The sequence below is a fragment of the Sinohyriopsis cumingii genome, chromosome 18 (genome assembly GCF_028554795.1).
Source record: "Sinohyriopsis cumingii isolate HCF-2022 chromosome 18, ASM2855479v2, whole genome shotgun sequence".
Taxonomy (NCBI): Eukaryota; Metazoa; Mollusca; class Bivalvia; order Unionida; family Unionidae; genus Sinohyriopsis; species Sinohyriopsis cumingii.
In genome coordinates, this window is record NC_142978.1 from 66,315,651 (window position 1) to 66,329,997 (window position 14,347).

The 14,347-nt window shown below is 43.9% G+C and overlaps 1 protein-coding gene across 1 annotated transcript in view; it reads left to right on the forward strand.

Annotated features, from left to right (window-relative positions):
• Positions 1-14,347, forward strand: part of LOC149776830 (Na(+)/citrate cotransporter-like) — a 49,482-nt gene that overhangs the window by 12,508 nt on the left and 22,627 nt on the right. The gene's annotated exons all lie outside the window — the stretch shown is intronic.

Here is a 14,347-nt window from a genome sequence, read left to right on the forward strand (position 1 = left end):
TCAAGATCGATAGTTCATTGTGACTACCAAGACCAAGCGAACAAGATGAATACTTTGAAAGAGACATCGTTTCAGTTTGGGGATTGTAAAAAAGGTGTATCTTCCTCTAGTGTAACTAATATTGGATGGATAAGACCCAGGCATTGCGACGGAAAATGTCCGGAAGGAAATTGCGATTGTCCATGTGGTTACCATTGTAATTGCGTAACGGAGTTTGCAGACGAGTGCGATTGTGAGCCTTGCGATGGGAACGATGCTGTACGCTGTGACCTTAGCGATGCCGTAAAGCATCATGGGAACTTTGTTCTCACTACCCCTATCATGGAAAGTGATGCTGTGCGTGTCAAACCTGAGGGATGCGAAAGCGATGCCACTCGTCCTCTTGGACATTTTACTGGGTTTCGTTTTAAAGGGGAATGTCGACCTTCACGTTTACCTCCCTACGGATGTCATTCAGCCCTGAGCAAACTCCTGTCCATGTCACCCAACCCTCATCGAAACGAACCTGTGAAAGACGAATATTCGTTCCCTGTGCGTTTGTCAGAATACTGCGACTTTGAAAATCGTCTTCAATCGTTCAAAGGAAAATGGCCTAAGTATCTGGGAGGACCGACCCCCGAAGAATTAGCCAGAGCCGGATTGTTCTACTTGGGCGAAGGAGATAAAGTCAAGTGCTTCAGTTGCGGTGTGTCACTTCACCACTGGGAACCGCAAGATTCGGCCTACGTAGAACATGCTCGATGGTCACCGAATTGTCATTACTTACCTTTAGTGGGACCGAGACACTGAAGTAACTTACCATGTCGTTGACGAAGAAGAAACCAGATTGGTTAGGAGTCAAATGTTGGACATCACCGAGACCAGTATTTAAACTTCATTTCAGAAACGATATTGAATCATTACCTAAAGAACTGCAAGACAAGATTTACAAAGAAGCTTGGCAGGGGTTTGCCAGAGTGAAATCTCAATGGGTCACTGTAGAACTTTTGTGTCGAGAAATTCATAAGCGGAAAGTGAAGAAAGTCAACCAGTGTGTTAGATTTCTTTGGGTCAAGTGTGCATTCGTCCTATTATATCACTCTAGACCGTTTACATCAAAAGAGTTCAGTGACATTCTTGGACGTTACCCTGAACGGCAGTGGCCAGAAATTACTCACTATGTGGATTACTTTTGCTCTAGGAGAAGATTGTGAATAGTACGGACTGACCTATTCATGGATACTTTACAAGAGAACATTCGTGCGTTGCCTGTGGAGTTGAGAGAACGCATTTACCGACAGCTGGTCAAAATACAAGTGAAACGTAAAGAACAATTGCATCCGTTACGTCACCAGATGTTTAACCACTGGTACCTGAATGGTATAAGAGAACTGATTCGTCAGAAATTGTTTCAGTGGTCAGACCTTGTTCAACACTTTGAGTTAGTGAATGATCGAAATGTTCATCATTTTGGTTACTTCGAGATTCACCTAGTGCAACGCATTGAGGAAGACAAGTTAAAGGATTACCAACATATTTTACGTGGAATCTACTTAGCGGAAGAGGAAACATCTAAACAAACTTTGAAGTTTAGGTTACAGTATGCAAGATTTAGATTCCCCACTGGAGAACAAAGATCTCTGGCTAGAAAGTACGTGTATTGTTTCCGAAACAAAGAGACTATAAAAACAGGCTGCCATGCCACGACTTATGTCGTATGTAATTGAACAGATTCCGTGGAAGGAACTCAATGACCATATTCAAACCGTGGATCATTGCCATCGATTATTACAAGAACTGTATCCATTCAATTTGGGTCGACAAGTGGTGTGTGTCTTAGTGACTTGTTTTCTGGGATTTCGTTTACCAGCCGATTCCTTGTGGACTCTTTACGAACAGTATTTACCACCCCATTCAACATTAAAGTGGTGCCTTTAAATGTTCACGAGAGACTCCTTTTGCTCAAAGCCTTACGTTTTCATCTGGATACTTCTCGACCTCTACAGGAAAAAAAGATTCGTCAACTTTTAGCTACCCAAGAGGTGTATGACGATGTGTTTGTAGCTTGTGACTTACACCCCCATTGGACAGATGTCCGTGACTGGAAAAAGAGGGGTTTTGAGGCTTGGACCCAAGAAGTGGCCCAGTATGCACGAGAGTTGTGATCCTTCCTTTCAACGTCCAAAGAAAAAAGTTACTTTTCAACCTGTGTTAGTGACGGTGCCAGAAGAACCCGTCACCCAGGACAGGACTGTCGTGGACAAGCCTGAAAGACCCTTTCGGGAGGACACTTGTGTGACCTTACCCCCTATAGAACTGGTCAGAACTTTACCCAAAACATGTTGTACAGACACTTGTTTTTATTCCACGTTAATGATTTTCATGTGCCTTTTATCGTGGTACTTAAGCCTTTGGCTTTTATGTATTTTTGTCTTTCGTATTCATGTTTAAAACATTCAATAAACGTGTTCTGAAAAAAAGTATGTAAACTCTCGTCTTGTTTGTTTTCATGTCACAAGTGACATTCCTGACACTATGGCTACTTCTGCTGTCTCTGCTCCCTCTTCCCCCACTGTCAAAGTCATCGACGAACACTTAGATCGTGCCAGTTGGGAGGCTTTGTATCTTCGTCATCCCTTTAACATGCTCATTGCTGGACCTAGCGGTTCAGGCAAAACCGAATTCGTCAAACGTTTGATCGAACATAAACATCATTTGATCGATCGTCCACCTCAACGCATCGTGTGGTGTTACAAAGAGTGGCAATCACCGTACAGCCTCTTGCGAGAAAGTCAAGGCGATTCCATCGTGTTTGTGGAAGGCATTCCTAAAGAAGACGACGGCATCGTCTCTGACTCCCGTCAAACCCATTTGGTCAATATTCGACATGTTAGGAGAAGACGAAGAAGAAATTAAACTGGTTCACGCGCAAAGGGCATCACCGTAATTGCCAGTGTCGTTTATATCACCCAAAATTTGTTTCAACAAAGTAAAGCCCATCGCACCATTAGTCTCAATGCGCATTACGTGGTCTTGTTTAAAAGCCCTCGAGATAAATCGCAAGTGCAAGTCTTAGCCAAACAGTTAGGAACGCCTTGGTTGACTCAGGCGTACGACGATGCCACTCAAACTCCACACCCCCATTTACTCGTCGATTTGAAACCTACGACCCCCGATGATTTGCGATTTCGTACCCACTTGTTTCACCACTGGGGTCAAGACGGCGGGCCTGTCCTGTACACGTCTCCGTCCTCGACTTAACCGCACCAAAAAAATCTATAAAAACCTCAGACCCTTTTCGTCTGTCTCACACAGTGTGAACATAACGCCCCTTCAATCACATCTCCCCGTCAAATTGATTCGTGCCTTATATGGCATCAATCGAGAAAAAAATCCACAAATACGAGCTCGTGTCTTAGAAGCTAGTCTCAAAGAAGTCTTACGATGGTTCACGGTGACAGCACGTCAATTATTCCAAGGAATCATTCAGATTCCTCATCAAACCAAACGCTTTTTCGATCGAAACAAAGTCGCTTTGACCCAACTGGCCGATCCCCGCATCGACACTCAAACCAAAAAACAAATCATTTTGAAACCTGGAGGGAGCGGTACTCTAGGAGGGGTCATCATTCGCTCTCTCTTAAGATGGGATCCAAATGCCCCCAATGTTCTCCCCAAGAAAAAAGTCAAACGAAGCTCCAAGAAGAAGAAAAAGACCAGGTCCCCAAGGAGACCCGTGTCTCCAAGAACTTCTCCAGTGGCGGTACCCTCCTCTTACCAGACACCAACCCGGAAAAAGAAAAGAAGCCCCCAGAAAAAGAAACAGAAAAAGTCCCCAGAAAAAGAAAAGTCCACAGAAGAAAACTAGTCGCAAGAGAGGCACTTCGGCCAGGACGCAACCTTACACTCGCAAACCACGACCTGCAAAGGCGGTGATCGCGTCTCTGGCACCCTCAGGTTCATTCACTTCTCCGTTGATGTCACCAAGAACTGAAGAGTACTTGGAGACGTTGATCACACCAAGAACTTCTCCGTTGATGACCCCAAGAAGAACTTCCCCAGTGGCAGGACCCTCCAATTTAGTGGCATTGGCTGCTGCTCACAAAGTACCTTCTCCCAAAATCAAAGTTCAAGAAAGATCGGGCATGTTACAAAGTTTACTGGATTTGTCCAAGCAAGAACTGACTCGATTTAGTCCGTTACGTACCCCTGCACGACGTGTCATGCCTGTCCTCAAGTTGATACGACGTAAAGACAATCAGTGGCGACGCGTTCCAGTATAAAAAAGGCCTGTGACCAAGTTGGGTATCAGTGTTTTTGGTGTTGAAGACTCAAAGATGTCACCCTCCAGAAAACATCCCTCTTCTAAACAACCCCAAGGAAAGAAAAAGAAAGGACTGCCTCCTCGTTTAGTCAAACATGGGGACATGTTATCTGTTCTGTCCAAAGCTTCTCCACCCCTACGAAAAAAACTCATTCAATCAGCCTCCAAAGAGGTCATCGATACCGTGTGCGAATGTTGTTTGAACGTCTTGAAAGGTACGATCCCTTTGTCCAAACACCAGAAACAATGCTTAGGCAAACATCGTCACGTTCTGCGTCAAATGGTTCAAAAGAAAATCCCCCTCCGACAAAAGAAGAAGATGTTATTCCAACGTGGAGGAATTTTACCCCTCTTGCTAGGCCCCTTACTGAAAGGAGTCTTGGGAACCATGTTGGGAGGACTGATGGGAGCAAGATAAAAAGGCCCTCTGGAGTCCCAAGATCTCAGAATCGACCCTTGACATCCCATGGAAGGACGAAAACTAGCTTTAGTGCCTTACAAACGATGGATGGAATACGATCGTTGGCAAGAACAACGCACCCCGCATTTACCTCCCAATCCCCATTTGAGCGAAATGTCCCAGTTACAACACGAATTGCAAACCTTGATGGATCGTCAAGATTTGTCCGAAACAGAAAAATCGCAAAAGTACGGTCAACTCTTGCAACGACTGCAACTCTTTCACCAAAAAGCTTTAGACGAAACAGCTCTTCCCACTCTGAAAGATTTTAAGACCTTGATGAAAAGTCCAGCACCATCACTACCACCAACACCACCACTACTACTACCAGTGACCAAGACAGAAAAAAGAGAAGAAGAAGAGGAAGGGTTTCAAACTCCACCAGAAAAAGTACGCAAGTTAACAACACCACCTACCTCCAGAACTGGATGGATTAAAAAGATGATGACCACCCCTTCTTCATCAGAAGAGAAAAAGAAGGTGAAGACAGAAGTGAAACAAGAAAAAATATCCCCTGTTCAGGCATTCTCCTCCTCCTCGACACCTATTGCCCGTCGCACACGCAAAGCATTACAATCCAAGAAAATACCCCAAGAGAAAAAGAGTAGCATCTTCCAAGAGTGGGTGTCTTATTAACACACAAACCAAAAAAATGGAAAAAGTGTTAGCCAGCATTTACTACGATCCCTCCCATCCTGCAGGTTACGCAGGAGTTCAAAAATTGTATCGTGCTGCCAAAACTCGACTGAAAAGTCTCCGTTTACCTCAAGTGCAACGATGGTTACAAGAACAAGCTACCTACACTTTACACAAACCCATTCGACGTAAGTTTTCCAGAAGTCGCACCCGAGTGGAAGGCATCGATCATCAATGGCAAGCCGATTTAGCCGATGTCTCTCATTTGGCCAGCTACAATCGTGGCTACAAATATTTGTTTTGTGTCGTCGACGTCTTTTCCAAATTTGCCTGGGTCTTACCCTTGACTTCCAAATCGAGCAGCGAGTTAGTGCGAGCCCTGTAACGAGTGTTGAAACAAAGCGGTCGTCACCCTCTTCGATGGCAAACGGACAAAGGCACCGAATTTCTGAACCAAGCTTTCCAAAAAGAATTAAAGAAACGTGACATTCATTTTTTTACCACGGAGAATCCCGAAACCAAAGCCAGCATCGTGGAACGTTTTCAACGCACTTTGAAAGAACGCATGTGGAAATATTTTACGCATCACCACACTCTGAAGTACATCGACATCTTACCGCACCTGGTGCAAGCGTACAACCAATCCTACCATCGAAGCATTGGACGTGCCCCGCAAGAAGTGACTCCCGACAACGAAGTACTGGTGTTTGAGCGCCTGTTTGGTACGTCCCCGACGAGGGCTGTCCCCAAGAAAAGTGGAGAGTTGACCGTAGGAGATTGGGTGCGCATTGGCAAAACCAAACGCACTTTCCACAAAGGTTACTTACCGAACTGGACGACCGAATTGTTTCGTGTCACTGGACGAGTGCATGGCCGTCATCCTGCCGTCTATAAATTGGAAGACATGAACGGAGAAGTACTCAGAGGAACGTTTTATTTGCCCGAGTTACAACGTGTCACCAAGAAAGAAGACGACGTGAACGACATCGAAAGCATTCTCGAACGCAGTACCCGTAAAGTGGGCAAACGACGTGTCAAAGAAGTCAAAGTACGTTGGAAAGGATATCCACCCAGTTTTGATTCTTGGATCGACGCTTCGCAAGTCATCGACTATAAAAAGAAGTGACCATCATGCTCTTTCACACGTAGCAGCTACGTCGACCACTCCTTCACCTAGTTCTTCTCTGCAAGATTTACAAAAACAACCCTTGTGGGTGTGGTGTGGAGAACGTGTGCCTAAAACGCAAATCGTCTTTTTCTGCCAAATCTTCGTGGTGTATTGTGTCATCGGGGCAACCATTGCCAATTTGAGTTTGCAACAAGGAGACAAACAATTGTGGACCGTTTGATCCAGCAGTTGCATCGGTTACCTGCTTCCTAATCCCTCCCTGAAATTCTCCTCGAACGGGAACCACGGGAACCATGTGTCCAGTGCCAGTGCCAGTCACCACTCCAACAACAACAACAACAACCCAATTTTGGGCGGAGACACGCCTCTGACGTCCAGTAACCCCTCGGACAGCCACAGAACTCTGGAATTATGAGTCACACTAACCAATTTTACTTAACCTTACCCAGTGACAGTTCCATGGGGGTGTTTCCCAATAACACGTTGTGCTGTTACACGGCCAAATTACCTCAGGCCATCCCATTAGATCACGAAGCCCATTGGGAAGTGGCTTTGGTAGAAATCATTCACCCGACTCAAGTCCTGAATGTCCTTCCCAATCAAAATTTTTTTTCAGTGGAAGTTCATGACGAGCAAATGCAACAGTACTTGAATACCCACGTCAAATATGATCACAAAATATATAACCCAGAAACTCAAAAGACGACCTATAGCTTGATCATTCCCCCAGGCTATTATTTTAGTGGTCAACATTTGGTCAGCACCATAAGCTCTAGGTTTAATGTCGTGTTTCTGAAAGCTTTGGAGAGTGTCAGAAAAAGTGTCACCCTGGAGTACCACAAAGTAGCTCGTCGCTTCCTGATGAAATTTCCTGAGGGGCACAAAATGTTGTCTTTCTTATTTTGTCCTGAATTGTTTGACATGTTGGGCGGGGACATGGACATGAGGATGGCCATGATTAAGAAAAACGAATTGCCAGTCATTTCCGACAACGATTCTTTTAGCAAGTTCTTTCGTACCCCAGTAGAACTGATCCAAGGACTGAATTTGATGTTTATGTACTCCGATGAAGTGGAGTACAACGTGGTGCGACACACCTCCGTGCCGTTACTGCGTGTCATTCCTTTCAAAGTGGATTCTGCCACGCTCGCTGACGAGGAAGGTGGAAACACTTATCACGTCCACAGCGAATTTGTACATCCTCACTATTTGCCCGTCAGCAAATCTTATTTGGACACGGTCAACATTGCTATAAAAGGAGATCTGGGACAAAATATTCCATTCACCAAAGGGAAAGTCACAGTGAAACTCCATTTTCGAAAACGATTCTCTCATGACTCGTAAGTCATGTATCCAGTGTACCGAGGCGTTGCTCGACAGCGAGGACACGGTTTAGGAGATATGTTAAAATCAGCCTTTCGTTCGGTGGCCCCAGTCTTGAAACCGATGGTGACACGCGGATTGCACGCCTTGAAAGATGCGGCATTGACACACGGAAAAGAATTTCTCCAAAATGTCATCATCGACAAACAAAACCCCAAAGAAGCCTTCTTGAGGGCAGGCAAAAATGTCTTGTTGCAAACCGGCAAAGACCTTTTGAGCCGACGAGAAACACCTATAAATGCCCTGTACGCTACCGAGTCAGGCATTCAGCAAGGACAAGGCAGAAAGAGACGACGAAGAAAACACCCTTTCACCAGACTTCACACGTCTAAAGCTAGAAAGGCAAAGAAAAGAAAAACCGTTCGAGACTTAGACGTTTTCGAATATTGAGACACAAAAATAAATGATGCACCGAGAGTCTTGCGCCTGTTCCAAGTCGGAACTGGATCTGTTTGCCATGCCACCCACTATGATGACCATGCAAGAATCTCAACGGGTGGAATTTCACCCTGTCTCCTCTTTGACGGATTCCGCTCCCATCGAGTTTGAAATCAAAGGTCAGCCCGAAGATTACATCGATTTGAACAGCAGTTACTTGTACCTGAAAGTCAAAGTTCTTGATAAAACAGGCGGTGTTATAGATGACGAGCCAGTAGCTCCCGTCAACAATTTCATGCATTCCTTGTTTAGCGGAATGGACTTGTACTTGAATAACAAGCTAGTCAGTAGCAGCATGGATACTTACCCTTACCGTGCCTACCTGGAAAATCTCTTGACGTACGGAATAGACACCAAAAACACTCATCTCGATGCTTGTGTGTTATGGGAAGCTGACGATGCAGGCGAGTTTGACATATTGGAAATTGATACAAAAAATGACCACAATGAGGGATTTGTAGAACGAAGAGACAAAATCAAAAATGGCCAGAGTTTAGAACTGATGGATCGTTTGCATTTGGACATGTGGTTGCAAGAAAAGTATTTGCTGAACGGGGTGAATGTTCGCCTGAGACTGAATCGTAGCAGCGTCACTTTCCATTTAGTGGCTGATAGTGACAATTACAAAACCCATTTCCAAGAAGCCAGACTCTACATACGTCGTGTGGAAGTGTTACCTAAAGTGGGAAACGACATTAGTCAGACGTTGAGCAGAACGACTGCCAAGTATCCCATAACGACGCGTGGAAGTGAAAACCTTCACCATTCCTGCTGGACAGCGATCCATGATCGAAGATCATCTGTCCCAAGGGCAGTTACCCAAACGTTTAATCCTTGGTATGATCGAGAATAGAGCCTTCAACGGAGTCCACGATCAAAATCCTTTTGAGTTTAAACATTACAAAGTGTCCAAGATTGAAGTCAGTCGCGATGGCAAAACCTTGTGTACCCGACCTTTCGAACCTGACTTTGAGAAGAAGAATTACTTGAGGTCGTACTTGTCCCTGTACGAAGCCACGGGACAGTTAGGAACCAACACCACTCACGGTATTACATACGACGATTATGCAGGAGGTTATGCTTTGTGGGCGTTCGATTTCACTCCAGACCAAGGTAGCGACGAGGGACATTTCCACCCTATAAAATCCGGCCAGATTCGTGTGGACCTTCAGTTTGCAGAAGCTCTAACTGAGACGGTGAACGTCCTCCTGTATGCAGAATTTGATAATACCATAGAAATCACCAGTTTGAGAGAAGTCATTCTAGATTATTAGAAGCCATGGAAGACTGTTATCCCTCTTTACCTAGTGGAGAAACTTTGGACATGGAATGTAAGGAGACCGTGGAAGAAGTTATCATGATGAAGTCGAGATGGCCAGAACAAGAAGCCCATTTAGTCTCCTGTTTTGCCAAACACTTGGTCGAAAAAATGACGGAATTGATCAAAGAAGAGTGCTATGGATGCCAAAACGATCATCCCAGTCAAATTCAACACGATAAATGCCTGATGCTGAGTCAAGAAGAAAAATTGGACAAGTATCTGGACGAAGCTTGGAGTCTCATCTCGGACGAAGTCGTGTTGCATCAGTGGTATAAAGACTTGCGTGAACATTCTTGTCCACCATTAACTACTCAAGAGATTCATCGTATCGAAGCTGTCCTGAATCAGAGTGGGGAGACGAAGCTAAACGCCTTTTACTTGTCAGACATTTTCAAGCAAAAAGTCAGGATCGAATTGATCACTTATTATTACCTGTGAAGAAGAAGAAAAAAACACACAAATCAATGGATACCTGGGAACTTTATTACCTTTTGAACCACAGTTCGTACACGGCTTCTTGGAATCCTGTCGTCTGTGCTAAAGATGAACTCCCTCATCGCAAACCTCAAGACCATCTAGCTTATGTGATCAACACGGACGACAGTCATCTCCCAGGAACCCACTGGATAGCCGTTTACTTTCCTCAAGAAGGATGTGTGGAATATTTCGATTCGTATGGATTGCCCCCTTTGGAAGACGATATCATCGACTTTATGAGAAGAAATGCTCAGACCACCCGATTCAATAATGTGACATTACAAGGCACAGATTCCTTGGTGTGTGGATAGTACTGTGTGCATTTTCTGCATCATCGCAGTCTGGGCTATTCTTTAGAACATTTAGTGACTCATTTTGATCCTCGTTCTTCTTCAAGAAACGATGTGAAAGTAGATCAATGGTTTTCTGACCATTATGCTTATCTTTTGTCTCAAGCTAGGAAACGTAGTGTCCATCAATGGCCTAATGACTTCCAACAGTGGAAATCACAATTTCATTCACAACGTTGTCAGCCCTGTCCAAAATAATGTGTAAATTGAAAAAAATGTTTGTGATTTGAAAAAAAATGTTAGATTTTATATTGTTAGATTATTGTTAAAAATGTTAGAGTTGTTGGTTAGTGTTAAGTGATTTTGAATTAAAAAATGTTGTGTTTTGAAAAAAAATGCCTTTGTCTTCTGTTTGACTATAGAAATGTTGATTCATGCTCTTTGACTTCTTACTATCCCTCTCATGGCACTCATTGAACGTTCCGGCTCGAAAACCGTAGAGGGATGTTTTCCTTCACGTCCGCGCTTTGACTTTAAGAACCGGGGTAGTTTGCAGTCTAACCATCCATTGTCGACTCATCCTCCTACGAAGATGTGCTCCAAGCTAGCTAAGCTAAACGAAGCCTACGTGAATTTGCATAGGGCCAGACACAGTCTGATACCGAAGCCTGAGGAGGTAGAGAATGTGAGAATGCTAAAAGTCACTGAAGACCTGACAGAAGAGCTCTTCAGAGAAGAAGTGAACAGGGAGAAAGAAGAATGGACAGAGAAGTACAGACTTCAGAGACAGCAGCAACAGCAGCAACAACAACAGCAGCAGCAGCAGCAGCAGCAACCTGAACCTGACAGAGGCTTTGTCGATTGTCGTATCGACACAAAAGAGTTCTTCTTCTCTTTCCGAAGAAGCAGACCTATCGTCAGAAAGTCTATCCTCAGAGGACGTCGCATTCTTAGAAACTAAAAGATTGCCATAGCAAACAAAAAAACAGCCCTTTTCAGGGCTACCCAATACTCTAGAAAAGAAATAACAATAGATTTGCCAATGTGTGTAGGTAGAGTAGTGTGAATATAAACACTGACTCTTTTGTGGTGTGAGTGTATGTGTTTGTGTGGATAGTATAATGATTATGTTTTGTTTTTGTTTTTTTAGCTGTTTGACGTGCGTGGAGAGTAGATTTGGGGTTTGATTGGATTGCTTTGCATATGTGGATAGTATATTATTGATTTAATAAAATTTTTTAGAATAGTAATGGGTAGTATAAAAAGTGAGTGAGTGTTTCTTTTAGGTCCGCGCATTGTTTGGTCATGATCTAGGTAAGATCAATTTTGTTTTAAGGATGTTTTCCATCACGTCCGCGCTTTCACTATAAATTAAAAATCGCTCGGCAGTCTAGCTACCTTGTTGATTGATCAACAGTAAAAATGAGTAGAATGAGCAGCAGACTGAATAAATTAATGGAACTTCAGATGCATCTGGAGTATGCCAGATGCCTCCTGAACGAGCTGGCTGCGGAGACCCTTGTGGAAGAAGCCAGGATAGAACAGGAGGAGGAAGAGAGAAAAATGAAAGAGGAGGAGGAAAGAAAGAGACAGATCAGGTGTCATCTGTTCATGAGACCGAGTTGTGATGTGAAGCCCTGGGTGATGGAACCTCCACAGGCAATGGATACACCACAGTTACAACAAGAACCAGTACAGGACCCACAGGAGGCAAGGAGACCAGTTGTCCATCCTCAACTGTGGAATAGAAGACAGAGGGAACAAGAAGTGTTCACTATTCCGCAAACGGAGGAGTGGGATAGTGAAGCCACTCAACCCCCGTCAGCTCTTCCAACCACTCCAATCAATTGGACAAATGATTGGAGTAGACGTTGTGTCTGTGGTGCCAGACCCGGAAGGTGTCGCCGTTAACCAGGTGTCTCTGAAGTTCAAAACAAACAGCCCTTTTCAGGGCTACCCCAATGTCTAGAAAAGAAATAGTAATCGATTTGCCTGTGTGTGTATGTAGAGTAGTGTGAATATAAACACTGACTCTTTTTTCTTGTGTGTGTGTGTGTGTGTGTGTGTGTGTGTGTGTGTGTGTGATTGTTTGTAAGCGCTGACGTACGTTTGTGTGGATAGTAGATTAGGGGTTTCATTTTAATGCTTTGCGTGTGTGAATAGTAGATTTGGGGTTTGTTTATTGCTGCTTCACGTATGTGGATAGTAGATCATATGAAATGAGAAAAGTAGGGGGATGTTTTCCTTCACGTCCGCGCGTTGTTTGGTTATGATCTAGGTAATATCAATTTTATGTTTTGGGGGATGTTTTCCATCGCGTCCGCGCTTTCACTATAAGAACCCACAGTATTAGTCGTTCAAACCATTCTACAAAGAATAAAAAAGAAGATGGCTTCAAACCAACTTGATAAAATGAAAACATTGCAAGACGTCCTGGACAATTTGGGTATGATGGAGCAAATGTTGGTTAACATAAACGAGGATCACTATTCTTATAGTCCCCATCGAGTGAAGATGGAGATCAACAATTTAAGAAAAGTAAAGGAAATGATCAGTGCTCTGATGAAAGAAATAAAGGAGGAGAAGGAGGATGAAGAGGAAAGGATAAGGATGAGAGTATGGAACGGGAAAATTGAAAAGGATGAAGAAAATGAGAAGAGGAAGAAAGAAGAGGAGAAGAAGCAGAAAGAAGAGAAAAAGAAGGAAGAAAAGAAAGAAAAGAAGAGAAAGAGTGTAGGACAGAAAATAAGAAGCTGGTGGAGAAATAGAAGAAATTAGAAGAAGAAGAAGAAAACCAAAGGCCCTTTTCAGGGCCACCCACATCTCTCGAAAAGAGATCGACTTTCAATTGCCTACCCTTTTTATATTTTTTTTTATTTTTTTTAAAAAAAAATCCCATGTTAAATTTCCCTTGACGCTATACAGTCCCACCCTGTTTAAATTCCCTTGACGCTATACAGTCCAACGAGTTCTTCCCATGTTAAATTTACATAGTCGCTAAACAGTCCCAGGGTTTTTCTCCATGTTAAATTTACATAGTCGCTAAACAGTCCCAGGGTTTTTCTCCATGTTAATTTCCCTTGTCGCTAAACAGTCCCACGATTTTTCTCCATGTTAAATTTACATAGTCGCTAAACAGTCCCAGGAGGGTTTGTAATGCTAATTCCCATTGTCGCTAAGGTATCCCACTTAACTACTAATGATATATACAGCGCTGCCAAGCACGCTGTCGTTAATGTATTGACTGTTCTGCAACCCTGAACTTTGTGAGGCGTGACTAATGCTTGCGTTCCACATCGCTCAAGCTTCATCATGTCCTTATGCTGCGGAACCTGCTTTAGTTCACTTCACCACTGCCTTTAGTTCACCGTTGCCAGTCGGTGGCAAGATAAAGGAAATGCTAAGGCAGGCATCTCATGAAACGCCCCCACCTCGCTCCTCACCCACCACAAATTTATACACTCTCTAGTATCTTTAACGACTGGACGGCTGGGGAAAAAAAGGATGCAGGATTGTTCACTGTGCATTCATAAAACCAGTCATGATTTCCAACCAACTTATGGAGGCAACCATCCAATCAGTTTCGGTGGCAGTAGTCGAGAGAGAGAGAGAGAGAGAGAGTTTCTCTGCACCAAACCCTCCGGTCTCCTTCCGTTGACACCTTCCGGCTACCGACCGCAGATAGCCTAGCAGTGAGCGCCAGACGTTTGTATTTCAAGCTGTTTCTATTGCCATTTTCCGCAAACCAGGTGGGTCATCCAAATCGTTTCAGAGGGCCTTCGAATTTCATTTAACCAAAATTCGTAGCTCCTTCAAGATATACCGCCAGATAAAGGAAGAACTAGTTTTGCAGCAAGAGATCTAGACGGTTGCAAACTTGAACGACGTCCTCCAGAAGCTTACGGTAATA